Raw genomic sequence first — 15225 nt, forward strand, 5'->3', positions numbered from 1 at the left:
CGTTGTCTTGGTGACGCGTCCCTCTTTCGGCATCCAGCCCGACCTCCCTGGATGACGCTCCAGTCCATGTGACCGCTGCAGCCTGTGCTTGGCCTGTGATTGGCTGCAGCCGTCACTTACACTGAAACGTCATCCTGGGAGGCCGGACTGGAGACAGACGCAGGGAGTTCTCGGTAAGTATGAACTTATCTATTTTTTTACAGATACATGTATATTGAGATCGGTAGTCACTGTCCCGGGTGCAGAAACAGTTACTGCCGATCGCGTAACTCTTTCAGCACCCTGGACAGTGACTATTTACAGACGTCTCCTAGCAACGCTCCCGTCATTACGGGAGCCCCATTGACTTCCTCAGTCTGGCTGTAGACCTAGAAATACATAGGTCCAGCCAGAATGAAGAAATGTCATGGTAGTAAAAACAATACGCTCCGCAGCACACATAAGATCTGCGGACTTCATTGCGGAATTTTGACTCTCCATTGAAGTCAATGGAGAAATTCCGCCATGAGTCCTCCACTGCTCCGCAACAGACAGAGCATGCTGCGGACACCAAATTCCGCTCCGCAGCCTATGCTCCGCAGCGGAATTTTACGCCTCGTCTAAACGAACACTGCTAAATTAAAGTGTAAGTCAATGGACAAATGGCACCGCTGCGGATTAACGCTGCGGAGTGTCCGCAGCGGAATTTCAGTGAAATTCCGCCACGTGTGAACCCGCCCTTATGGCTCTGTCTTGAGTGGAGCCATCATATGGCTTCCATATAGGTGCATGGGGCCTTATTGTACCCCTGTATAAAATTAGAGTTTTGTTCAGTCCGATTCAATATAAATCCGACAGTAAAAAAAATGGTGGCACGCTTCATCGGATGCCATACCCCATATAAGTAAGTTAGGGGACAATTTTTTTTTTAACACAATCGCCTCTTGGGAGAAAAGCAAATTATTTGCAAATAATCAAACAATAAATGAAGGTCACAATTTGTGGTCAGGGTGTATGCACATGTGGAGGATGTCCGTAGAAAAACTTTGTCACGCAATTCCAGTTTTCTGTTTTGAAAATCGTCATGTATTTCTAAATTCCATTTCACGTGTGAATTTACAGTAGATATAAGTTCCTATGTATAATCTGCAAAGGATAGGACATGTTGTGGATTTGAAAAATCTAAAATCGTCAAATTCACAGAATATTTAAAATCTGAATGGGTTTTTTCCTGCAGCATGTGAATGGGATTGTAAAAATCCCACTTACCTGCATTGTGGTATCTTCAATGTGGATTCTTGGAGCAGAAATCACACCGAAAATATTAAACAAATCCGCAGTGCAAACCTGGCCTTCAAGTACAAAAAGTAAAGTCGGCCATTGACACAATAATTTAGCACTCAATATGATGGTAAATAACAATATTCATTACATCTATGGTACCAAAATGACCATGTAGGATCAAATAAAACCACAGAGAGGCACTGTCAGCAGTAACTGGACAGCGTTAGACTGTGTAGGGACACGCCCAATTGACATCCGGAATGGTAACACCCAATTTATTAATATATTTCCAGGAGGAATAACAGAGGGACGACACATCGCAAAGTTTTAAGAAAAGTTGCTCCAGAAATGTTATTTTATGGGGAATGCTTATAAAGGAATATTTACTAAAATGGTGATGTGAGGAGATTTGACATGACTTTAATTTCATATAATGTAAAAATGTTAAACCTAGATACATGTGCTCTAAAATTGAGGCTCTAATTGCTAATGAGTATTCTCTGTAGGCACTTATAGATTCAAGGGCGTATGTATCAATCTGTCGCACTTCGTAGAGTAAGAAGGGCAGTAAAGGTTGAAATACGTCATATTCATCAATGAAAGCAATAGTTTCAATTCATACAATTCATGATCCAACCTCAGCCATGAACTTTTCCTTCACACTGGACAATTTCTTTCCTAATTTCACATCCTAGAATTTCTTTCGTAAATCAGGAATGAATTTCGTATTTAAAGCAAGCATGTACCGTCATAAAGACTGGCACCCCCACCCCCTCTAACAATGAATGCTGAGTAACATGGTTGCCCAGACAGGAAATGAAGTGACTTCCGAGTTCCATGCATGGGGTCAGATGAAGGAGTTTGCAGCCTTCACGCTGAGGGTTAAGCAGCTTGACATGACTCATATATACTGCATGTGGTTTAAAAGTAAATTGTTTCCAAAGCAAAGTATTATATCTTCGGATTCTATGTGGCTCTGGGCAGAAATTGAACATTTAATTGTGTTTCTTTTTTAATTCCAGTCAATCGCATAACAGGAACAGTTAAAGTTGAGTGAATCATGGCTATAGATTTGGTAAAATCATCAGACACTGACAACCACAGCTATGCATTTGTTTCCCCATATAGTTATAGGATTTGTTAAGAGACTATGGGGCGCACTTTAAAAATGGTGCTCGTAGGGTGAGTCATATTTATGGGCAAAATATGCCGTTTACTAGAACTTCTAATCAGAGCTCCAATATTTTCTTTTTCATGATATGTGAATTATATTTAATTCGTTCTTTATGTTCAAAAACCGTCCACACAAAATACAGGCAATGCAAGAGTCAATTTGATACTGTCCAGTGTATTTGGTACCGCTAGGGTCACACATTTTTGCACCATGTTCAGCGCAATTATAGAAAAAGGCTCCTGATGTTTACATTTACTATGCCTGTAGACTTCTATTAGTATGGCATAGGAGTATTCTCTTGACATATGTTTGATCAGTATATGTCAGTCAACTACTCAATATAACTGTATGCAAAAAACGTATACCCGCCTGGTTCATGTTATTTTACAATGGCAGACCCAGCATGCTAGGCATACAATTGCATACTGTACGTCTGGTGCATACATCTGGTAATACTTTTTAAATGTGCCCATTGCAAGTAATGCCCGAACATGGAGTGCCATGGAGTGCCGTGCAACATTTTGGGGAACTCACCATTCTGATCACAACACAATACTATATGTATGGTGCTCCACTTTGTACAAGAGACAGTGTTCATATGTATCCTATTTCTACATAACGCAGTATGCCTCCAAATAAAATGTAGGTATGTAGGAAGAAGTCCCTACCTGACAGCCCCTGTTAGGGTATGTTCACACGGCCTATTTTCGGACCGTTTTTCGGGCCGTAAACGGCTGAAAAACGGCCGAAAAATCTGAAGCAGAACGCCTCCAAACATCTGCCCATTGATTTCACTGGAAAAACGGTGGTCTGTTCTGACGGGCCGTTTTTTTACGCGGCCGTTTTGAAAAACGGCCGCGTTAAAAAAACAGCTGCGAAAAAGAAGTGCAGGCCACTTCATGGGACGTTTTCGGAGCCGTTTTTCATAGACTCTATTGAAAACAGCTCCAAAATTGCCCTTAAAAAACGCAGCGAAAATCACGAATGGCTTAAAAAACATCTGAAAATCAGGAACTGTTTTCCCTTGAAAACAACTCCGTATTTTCAGACATATTTGAGTTTGCGTGTGAACATACCCTAAAAGAACCATTATACAATAAATGGTAAAATACTTGGTAAAACTACTACTGAAAAAGAATTGGGGATATTGGTGGACAGTACATTTACCTTTAGCAGCCAGTGCCAGGAAGCTGCTGCCAAGGCCAATAAAATAATGGGATGCATCAAAAGAGGCGCATAGATGCTCATGACAAGAACATAATTTTGCCTCTATACAAATCACTAGTCAGACCTCACATGGAATATTGTGTACAATTACATGAATGTCATTGGGCCCTTTATAGAAATCCTTCATAACCTTACAAGACCAACTTTTTTATAGAGCTCAACTTTGGTGTAGAGTATAGAAAATGGTTTAAATGATAATTCCTCAATACACCATAATTAGCAAAACCACTATCTACAGGAGAGATATGACCACACTCATCTTCTTTCTTCTAATATTCAAAAGGTTTGGCTTGTCCTCCACCAATTAGTCGTTCTGTAGCTTAGAACGGTATCCAAATTGAGTCTCTTGAAGGTACATCGACTTACATCCATTTCGATACCATGAATTAAATAAATTATTTTACAAAAATGATCATAAAGATAGTGATCCTATGTCAGGGGAAAGTAGTCCATGAGTTAGAATTCAAGTCGGATACTTGTATAATTATAACATCCCCTTTTAGATTAGTTTGTCTAGAAGTGTTCTAATAAAAGTAAGGCCCAATTCACACCACCGTAGATTTCGTACGTAATTACGGACCTATTAATTTCTATGGCCGATGGACACCTTCCCCTATATATTTACAGGAAGGTATCCGTGCCGTAGAAACCTTCCGTAAAAAATAGGACATGTCCTATTCTTTTTATTTTACGGATCGTGCTCTCATACTTTATAATGGGAGCACGGCCTGCAAATGCGGACGGCTGTCTGCTGCCGTCCGCGGCCGGCCGTGCCCGTAATCACGGACCGTTTCACGGTCGTATGCATGGGGCCTAAGCTAGTGGATACTAATTGGTTGTGGTGGGCAAAAGTGAAATCTAGCATGTACTATATGCACAAACTCTCACTGAGCGCTCTGAGCCAACAGTTTTTGGGTGAAGCTGCACAATAAAGAGAAGTATTAGTAAATTCTCCAATCTGATCTCATTTTTTCATTTCTGTATTATTGATGTCAGGATTCTGTCACAAGATCATATTAATGTTAAGCAATGTCAGCATTGGAGATGGTGCTTCTCATTCATCTTCATGAAGAAGACAATGGTTGTCACCATTAATAAATGAAACAGCTGTACCAAGAGGTAAGTGGATATCACTAAAATGGCTGCAAAGAAAAACAGAAAATAAAATAATAATAATAGAATTACAGGTTTACAACCAGAATTACTACTATATACCAGCTGGAGAAAGTAAATAGTTGCTTTACATGCACAATTTCAGGGATTTACCCTTAAGGAAATGTCCCTATTAGGGCATATGGTCATCATAAAGGAGGGTCCCCCGCTCTGTGATTGACAGCTGGCCTCCCACGGTAACGTCCCAGATCTGAGTTTAATCAGCTGTTTAACCCCAAAGATGCCATGATCATTAGTGACCACAGCATGTATGTGTTGTAAACAAAGGTAGGGGACACTTTTGTACTCCTATCGTTGACCCCGAATCACGGGGACTGACGGGTAAATATAGCAGCCAGGAGATAAGAAAGACCCTCATAACTGCAATATGTAGATGCCAAATAGGGAGTACATTAGGCCTGACAGGAAATAACACATTGGAATACAGAGATAAAAGCGACATTCATAAGTAAAAGTCCCTTGTGGGACCAATAAAAAAATAAATAAAAAATTTTTAGAAACATATTTATTCCGTATAAATAGCATTTGATAAAAGTGATTAAACATAAAAAAGATACATATTTAGAATCAATGTAAAAGCCTGCAGAATAAAGTTACTTATACCGCACATTAAACAGCGGAACAACATAATATACAACGACAGAATTCCTTTTTATTTTGTGTTCACCACAAAAAATGTTTTATAACAGTTAAAATCTGACTGCATCCCAAAATGGCGATATTAAATTATACAATAATACAACTGGTCTTGCAAAAATCAAGCTCTCACAAAAAGTAGGTATGCTAATATCAAAAAATAAAAAAGTCATGGCTGTTTAAACGCAGTGCGGCAAAACGGAAAAATATCCTGCCTCCTCAACGCCTTAATCTCACTATATTGTCCAAATAACAAAGCTATAAAGTGCCTAAATAATAATGTCATACTATGTCCTAATAATGCTGTTAAATCTAAATACCAATGCTATACAATGACCTGATAACCGTGCTCAGATCCTGGGATTTCAAGCCAAGCATAGATGACTTGCACTTAGATATTTCAATGAAAATTCCAGAGTAGGGTGGTGGAGGCCCAAAATTGTGGAAGCCCCAGGATAATTTGAAGCAAATGGATTTATATAGTGCTCACTAAATCTAGTGAGCGCTGTATAATTCTGTATGCAGTAAGCTCCCCCTAGTGGTGGCTGCTGGCAGACAGAATTTTATCTTTAATTCTACGACAGGAGGTAGGGAATTCGGAGCTCCCGGCATGAAAAATTACTCCTCCAAACCCCTTTGTTACTGTTTGACTCTGGGCCTCCGTACAGTTCCCGATCGTCTGCAAGGACAACCTCCACCTGATGTACCCTGATGATTTCTAATGGGTACAGTACAATTATTTATGTAAAAATTACACAGTTGCCCCCGGAACGATCAGCAGCGGGACCTCCCATGATCAGCTGCTCTTGTGGGACCCACAATCTGAAAATGGTTGGTACAAACAAATGGCTGCTAAAAATCATTGAAAGGGAATTAAATATATAATGTTTTAGTTTGCCTACTAATTTGATGTGCTGTTCGTGAAAATATGTGACTCGCAATGTATCAGGGACAGGGAATATACAAGCGCTTGTGATTTTTTTTCCATTTACATCCTGTGAAAAAATAAATTTGCCGTAATTGTTTACCTATCGGCTTCCCAACATATATTTATATGGTACTTGAAGTGTGATTGTTAAAAACAGAAAATAAAAAAAATAAAAAAACTTCAGATATTTTTTTTCTCTTGATAGATTTTGCATTGCGATTCACAGCGCACATAATTTTCTAAATGTTCGGCTTATGCTAATCCTGTTTATTTACACACAGAGCCTGCAGGTTTTTCCTGCGTTTTCAATTAGGTTCAAGCATTCGCACCTCAATTACAACAATTTCACTTATTCATTTATTCAGAAGAATGCTTCTTTACCTCTAAAGATTTTTGTGGGCTCTGTAATTTACTCTGACACTGTTAAGTGAAAGCAATATTCTCTCACCCTGAAAGAAAAAATAATCTGTTTAGCTTGGAGCTAATGCTGGTCATATGTAAAAGGAAAACGGAAAGCTCAAGATGCAGTTAAAAAAAAAGTACTTAAAAAGTACTATAAAAGTACTTTCTGTAGGAGGGGGTCAAACTGTAGCATAGACTGGTAACAATACCGATCACGTGTTTTAGGCCTTATTTAGACAAACATTGTATATGTTCGTCTGCTGTCCGTTAAAAAAACGGACAGCACACGGACCCATGCAATTCAATGGGGCTATTCAGACATGCGTGATTTTTTACGGAGCGTGTTTTTTCGCTGTGTTCTTGTCTGTTTTGTGGACCATGTCGCCCATTGAAGTCTATAGGTGCGTGAAAATCACGGACAGCACACGGACATCATCCGTGTGCTGTCCGTGTTTCACGCAACAGTTGCTAAAGAAAGGCTGAGTAAAAATAAATAAATAAAAAAATGTGCACCAACACCAACATGAAAAACTGATGCCACATGGAACAAACAGTGATGGCACACAGAACTGCTACGCAGGAAAAACAGTGCGTTTTTTTGCGGACGCAAAACGAACGCGTTCGTCTGAATACGGCCTTATAGTGAACCGCCATCTCTACAAATAATATACTACAGAATTGCATATTCCCTGATATAATGTAATATAATACAAGACACTGTTCTGATCTTCTGAGTGACGTCACCGCGGCAGGCCATAATTGGCCACTGCAGTCAGGTGACATGAGACTAACTTGAAGCTCCTGGTCCGCAATGAAAAATGTGCAGTAGAGGCCCCCAACCTACTGTACCTTAGGCCATTATAATACTGGTGTCTTCTTCTGTAGCAGAAGAAACTTTGGGCCCCCTTAGACACTCAGACCACTGTGCGACTACTCCCTCTGTAGCTTTGTGACTAATATGTCATCAGTATGAAGTAAAGGATAGAGGATCACCATGGTAATTATATTTTTTTACCTTAAAGGGGTTGTCCAGTTTCAGTAAATGAGTGTTATTTTTTTGTAGATTTAAACGTTATATAATTTTCCTGTATACTTTCTGTATTCATTCCTAACGGTTGGGGTAGCAGGGGCCTGGAAAACAATGCAAAAGGATATGCCTAACAAGATGGTATTAGCGCTAAAAATTTGCTGCATCAAAGGCACAGGTTTAAAGTATTTGGACGATTGCTCTATAATACTCTTGCCATAAAGGTAGGGTATGTACAGTAGGAAGCTTGATGACACACCTAGGTATTCCCAAAACTCACTGACATACTAACATAGTAGATAGAGTAATGGATTGCACAACCTTGCTAGAATGTGTAGGTGCTCTGAGGGTTCGGGTCAGGTCAATCCAACATATAATCAGAAGAAAACCAAAAGCACTCAAATATGTAAATATATTCGAAGAAAATCTCTCCTTGATGGAAGGTTTCCAAAAGAATTTAAATTTTTATTTTTTTCTCACAAATCAAATAATGTATTATTTTGGTACAATCAATAGTAGGAAAAGGCCTGCGATGTAATAATGGACGTTTCGGCCTATCCCAGGCCTTTGTCACAATCGCACTGTAAGTAGATCTGGTAGTGTATAATGTGTTTCGGCGTCTTCTAGACTACATAGAGCGTCTAGAAGACACCAAAACACATTATACACTACCAGATCTACTTACAGTGCGATTGTGACAAAGGCCTGGGATAGGCCGAAACGTCCATTATTACATCGCAAGCCTTTTTCTACTATTGATTGCACCAAGATAATACATAATTTGATTTGTGAGAAAAAAATAAAAATAAAAATTCTTTTGGAAACCTTCCATCAAGGAGAGTTTCTTCGAATAGATTTACATATTTGAGTGCTTGGGTTATTTTCTTCTGATTATACTAACATAGTAGACAAAAGCCAGTTTCCCTCATTTCAGGGAAAAAATCCTTCTTAACTTCAAATACAGCAATCAGAATAAATCCCTGGATTAACGACCCATCTACAGTAATCTAGTACGTATAACTTGTAATATCATTACACACAAGAAAGACATCCAGGCCTCTTTTGAACACGTTCAGTAAATTAACAATAAAAAGTTCCTCTGGTAGAGATTTCCATAGTCTCACTGCTCTTACAGTAAAGAATCCCCTTCTATGTTTGTGTAGAAACCTTCTTTCCTCTATAGGTAGAAGATGCCCCCTTGACATAGTTACAGTCTTGGGTATAAAAAGATCATGAGAGAGATCTCTGTATTGACCATTGACATATTTATACACAGTTATTAGGTCACCACTCAGCCATCTTTTTTCTAAACGAAATAACCCTAATTTTGATAACTTTTTGCTACTGTATTCCACCCTTTCCATTTATTACTTTAGTTGCCCGACTTTGAACTTGCTCAATGTCTACTATGTCTTTCTCGTGTACTGACTCCCAAAACTGTACACAATATTCCATGTGTGGTTTCACTAGAGATTAATAAAGTGGTAGAATTATGTTCTCGTCATGTGAATGTACCTTTAGGTGAACCCCATGATCATATTTGCCTTGGCAGCAGCTGCCTGACACTGGTTGCTAAAGTTAAGTTTACTATCAACTAAATAGTCCTTAGGCTATGTTCACATAGCAAAGCTTTCATGTGGAATTGGCCAAGTCCCCTGGATAGCAATCTAAGACTAATTCCCGGATTTCTGCCGTGGTTTTGCAGTAAAAACTGCCCATTCAATGGAGCTAATCTGCCTCGGTCATGGTTTTTGTAGCGCAATACAATACATAAATTGCGTCAAGATCTCTGCTTGTTGTAATTTCATAGAAATATTCATTGTTTACTTCCAGTGGTTACAATTCTGTTATCCACTGTTCATACAGTTACAGTATGTGTATCAGAGCTGTGTCTTCTAGCGATCCCAGCGCCTGTTCGTCCATCACATGACCATGGACAGAATTTTATCCACTGGAAGTAAACAATGAATGTTCCTACTGAATAACAACAAGCAGAGATCCTGAAACCTGTTAGGAATTAATACAGAGAAATGTATTGGAAATTTGCGTCACTTTTAGTGCTACAAAAAATAACATTCATTTGCTAAAATTGAACAACCGCTTTAATTATTTTTTAACCTTGAACCAGGAAAACTTTTATAACTTTGCAAATACTTCTTCTGTCTTACTGATTTTCATGTATATTATGTTGTTTTCTCCTTTCATATACACAGTATTAGCAACTTTTACATTTCTACTCGTTGCCTTTGGAAACAGACATCTCTCTTTATTGTACATGTGATGTAACAGCTAAACTCTACCTGTGTAACTGTCATCTGAGCAACAGTCCTTTACTACTATAGTTGGTGACACAACCAGCTCTCTTACACCTCTTGCACACGACCGAGTTTGGGCCATGAAAAACCCTCTGTGTGTTGGCCGCATTTCCCAGCCCGACCGCGGTACAGGTGAACGGGACTCCTGGCATCATAGACATTGTATGATGCTCGGAGTCCCTGCCTCCCCGCAGAACTACTGTTCAGTATGGTATCATTTTGTTCAGTACAGAACAGCGGTCCCGCAGGGAGGCAGGGACTTCTAGCATCATAAAATGTCTATGATGAGTCCCATTTACCTGTACCGTGATCGGGCCTCGGAAATGCGCCCGACACGCAGACTGTTTTTCACGGACCGAACTCAGTCGTGTGCAAGAGGTGTAAAGGGGTGTGAAATCCAGTCCTGTAGTCTGAAATGATAGGACTGTGGCACTGAACGGTTGAGCTGCTGAGCTCTATACAGGTCCATTTGAATGCAGTAAATGGGCACCATATAGTGCATTGTACCATGCCTAACACACTTGGCGGTTCAGTGTCACAATTCTCTATGATCACATTTTTAAATGTTCTGGACCTTTGGAACAGCCCAATTTTGCAACAAAAAGATTCTTTAAAAAACTTTAATAAAGTACTATTATAAAAGATCCCTGTATTCACTCAGCGGAAGGTTTAGGCCCTGTTCACAATGAGTTTTTTGGCGTTGACTTTGACATGGAATCCGTCAGAGGCGTTCTTTTGCTGTGCGGCTTTTTGCCGCTGGCGAGAAAAAAAGTGGCATGTCCTTTCTTGCTGCGGTTTCCACCTCTAACCTGCCATTGAAATAAATGGGATGTAGAAAAAACCCACGGCGCTCATTTCTGAGCGTTTTTCTTGCTGCGTTTTTGCTCGTGGTCCTAGCATTAGCTTCAATGGCCATGGGTGAAAAATCACGCTAAAAACGCTAGAAAACAATAACAGGGAGTTCAAAATCTGCCTCAAAATTCCTGAAGGAATTCTGAGGCAGATTTTTTTCTGCCTGCAGAAAACACTGTGTGAACGGGGCCTTAGCTTGGTGGGATGCAGCCAAGGACTGCTTTATTAACATACCAATATCTCAATGTTGATGGCACTTTGTATTATAACATATTATGGTCCGCTTTAACTTGTTTCATTGTTATTACAAATCCTCTTAAGAATGATACCGTCTGACTGTGTGCGTTATTTTTACGTCCTGTCTGACTTGGCAAGTAAAGGCAATTTAGTGAGACTGTGTAAACTAAGAGGAATAGTAATTAAAATGTCTGTATTTTATAAGCAGATTTCCAGGCCTCCTGTTGTTGCAGTTTAACATCTGCGTCCGTATAAGACTGAATATAATCCCTGTACCGCTTGCATAGCTGTCTTTAGAAAGGGAACCCACAGATATGTTAATACTAATCTAAATTTATTTAATATGGCAAAGCTTATTCAAATGATATAAAGAAAAATGACTTGAGTTACTATGCACTGCAAGTTCAATTGCTTAGAAAAATGAATTTGGTTAACAAATAAGTAATAATACTGCAGTCGAGAAACTTAATAAAACTAAATCTGTTCATCTCATTTTCAGAACTATCTTATGGATTGTGAGCCAAATAATAAACACAAGGTGCAATAATCAACCTACAAAATGTTACATCCATTCTATAATACGATCCGTTGAAGAATCCACAACAGTGGGAAGACAGGATGACCGCTTGTGAAGACGACCCGCACGAATAAAGAGGCAGAATTCCAATAATCAGACAAATGTGTACAATAAACAATGACTCCTGATGAAGTCCGTATCACGACGCTTCTACCCATTTGGAATCAGAGGTGTTTTTTGGGACTAGTATTTATGAGGTTGTCTATTCAATAATTCTTTTTTGTCATTTTTGTCTGGTATTTTATTTGTTGCCTTTATTTGTTTGATAGCTTGACATTTCTGTGCTGCCTCACTTTTTATTTTCTATGGCATGTGAATTTATCTCTTTAGCCCAACCAGGGGGTTGGATTTGGGTTCCGCACATGTTTGTGCATTTTTAAGTGGTTTTAACTTTGAGCAGTTTTGTATTTTTTGTACTATTTCATGTTGTAATAAAGATTTTTAAAATGAGAGGTGCATTCCATTATACATGCTTCCTTTTTTTTGCTTCTTTACATGTAATAAACAATTTCATAAAACCATCGCTTGAAAATTATATGCGAACGATCGTTCACAATTGCTGACAGCAGAAACTGTTTGCAAAAATCTGTTCTGCCAGGTTAGATTTGTCCGTCCGCTATTAGCTTAAACTTAATGTCTATGGCACGTTTGGCCGATTATGGTCAATCATCTGACACTTTGCGCAGGTCCACTCTGTTGGTTGAAATTTTTGGTCAAAATTGTGTTTTGGTGCCAGGTATTAAATCACTTTACTCATGTAGGTCCTAAAAACCAAAAATAACAACAACGAGGGAACCAGGTAGAGGAGAGGGGGAAGATGGGGTGTGATAAAATAAAAGGGGGTAACGGGCAGAAATTAAAAGGCATAGAAACTGGCATTGGAGTATGATGAACCTATGGTTTAAGGCAGATTCTGAAGCATCCCAAAGAGATCATAATCGTATTATTGGATGTAGCCGTAAGGTATCTCATCAGCTTCACATTCTTAAACCTTGCATATAACACCATACAGGTATGAGGCTCTTGCATTCAAGATGTGAAACATTTTCCATGAGTATGTAGAGAAGCAAACTGGTATTGATCTTGCGCATCATTCAAGGAGGGACATTCAAAAAATGACAGGGTGTTTGGCAAATTTTAAGTGAAACAAAAGAAAAATAAACCCATGCCCGTTTCTTGTACAGTAATTTATTTTTTCGCAAAATAGGAAAAAGAATATAAGAAAGTACACCCAGCAGGTGTTTAAAAATTAGAGGCTGCAGTCTCCTCAATGTGTAAGAAACTTTGCTAGAAATCCTTGTTTAATTTGGAATCCACAATAAATGCCTTTGGCAATATAGTGAGCAGCGCTAGCCAATCGGATAGCTGGGGACAGCGCCTCGGACTACCTTAGCACAGTGTGCATTGGGTAGTCTGAGAAACGCAGTGGCCAACCTGGATGAATGAACAGGGACATGGGAATCAGCGTATCAGGGGCACAACAAGCAAAACGGAGGGTACCAGGTAAATCAAGCATGCCTACTGCAGCAACGATCAACATTTTTATGTAAAACCGGAGGGGCGCTTTAAATGCAGTGCTCCAGAGGAAATGCCAGTGCTGAAGGCTGTTTTTTTTTACATATGCTGAAATAAAGGAACAGTGCATTGGTGCTCTATAATAAAACAATAGACCTCTAAGCTCAGATAAACAATACTACAGAATACATTCTAATGAAGTGCACTATGCATTTATTAAATAAACAGTATACGTGGAGGTATGGTGGTAGATAGAGTGAGTGAAGTGCATACAAAAAGAAAAGACGTTGAAAAAAGAAAAGTGGAAACATAAGAAAGCAAGTGAAAAAATGTCATCCAGAAAGAGGAAATGTGCAGGTGTGAAGTTGAAACGTATCTCCAGAAGCTTCCTAGAGTCATTAGAAGGCTAGGAAGTGGTAAGTACCACACTGTCAATAGGAGGAGTGCAAGACATTCTTGTTGACCGTGTAATATAAAGGAAAGGTAAAAGGAGTAGTTATGTTCCTACATGGCATCTACTAAAACTGAGAATGTACACTCTGAAGTATCAGATTAAAAAGACTGACTTAAGGAGTGTTTCCAGAGAACTTTTGTTCCATCCATTAAGAAGAGTTTTCAAAGGAAAGTTTTGGGATGGCTTCTCTACAGTTTCAACATGCGTTTATCTAAGCATGAAAAGTTAAAGGAGTTGTCCACTACCGGACAACTGATGACCTATCCACCGGATAGGTCACCAGTATATCATCGGTGCGGGTCCGACACCTGGAGCCCGCACAGATCAGCCGCTCTGGTGGCCTGCGGACAACGAATGTTATTGCCCATTATGCGATGTACGGAGCTGTAAGCAATTGGCTCCATACATTGCATAGCAGCCATGCTGCAGCTCTGCTCCTATTCATTTGAATAGCAGAGCTGCAGTACTGCAGATCTGCCGCTATTCCGTGGCCGAAGCCAACTGCTTTCAGCATGTATTTCCGGTGCACGAAGGCAGCAGGAGCGGCTTACCAGTGCGGGTCTGGGTGTCAGACCTCCACAGATCATGTACTTATGACGTATCCGGTGGATAGGTCATCAATTGTCCGGTAGTGGACAACCCCTTTAATTCAAATTTCAAGAAATGTTGGATTTATTATACCTGTTGGCATGACGTTTTATCTAAAATCTGTGGAATGATCTAAAGAAGACTGTTTACTGGAGATTGCTAAATGGATGGATGGAAACTTTACTCTCTACATTGAACGATAGGATATACAGTACTGTGCAAAAATATTAGGCAGTTGTGGAAAAATGCTGCAAAGTAAAAAGGCTTTCAAAAATAGAAGTATTTTTTTTTATCAATTAACAAAATACAAAGTGAATGAACAGAGGAGAAATCTAAATCAAATCAATATTCGGTGTGACCACACTTTCACTTCAAAACAGCATCCATTCTTCTAGGTACACTTAGGCCTCATTTACACGAGCGTATTATACGCGCGTGCGACGCGCGTGCTTTTCACGCGTGTCGTACGCACCTATAATAGTCTATGGGGCTGTTTAGACGATGCGTGAATTTTGCGCAGCGTGAGTGCGTTGCGTAAAACTCACGACATGTTCTATATTCTTGCGTTTTTCACGCAACACGCACCCATTGACTTCAATGGGTGCGTGAAAACAACGCATGCCACACTGACGGTCCTGCGTTGCATGCGCGAAAATCACGCAAGAGCTGTCAAAAGGATGAATGTAAACAGAAAAGCACCACGTGCTTTTCTGGTTACAAACATCCAAACGGAGTGTCAAATTAGAGATGAGCGCACCGAACTTCACCGGGTTCGGCCGAACTCGTTTTAACCGAACCCGGCAAAAAATGTTCGGGTACGCGACGTCAGGAGACAGTCACTGCCCACGGTGCTGAAA

Source organism: Rhinoderma darwinii, chromosome 8 (assembly GCF_050947455.1).
Source record: "Rhinoderma darwinii isolate aRhiDar2 chromosome 8, aRhiDar2.hap1, whole genome shotgun sequence".
Lineage (NCBI taxonomy): Eukaryota > Metazoa > Chordata > Amphibia > Anura > Rhinodermatidae > Rhinoderma > Rhinoderma darwinii.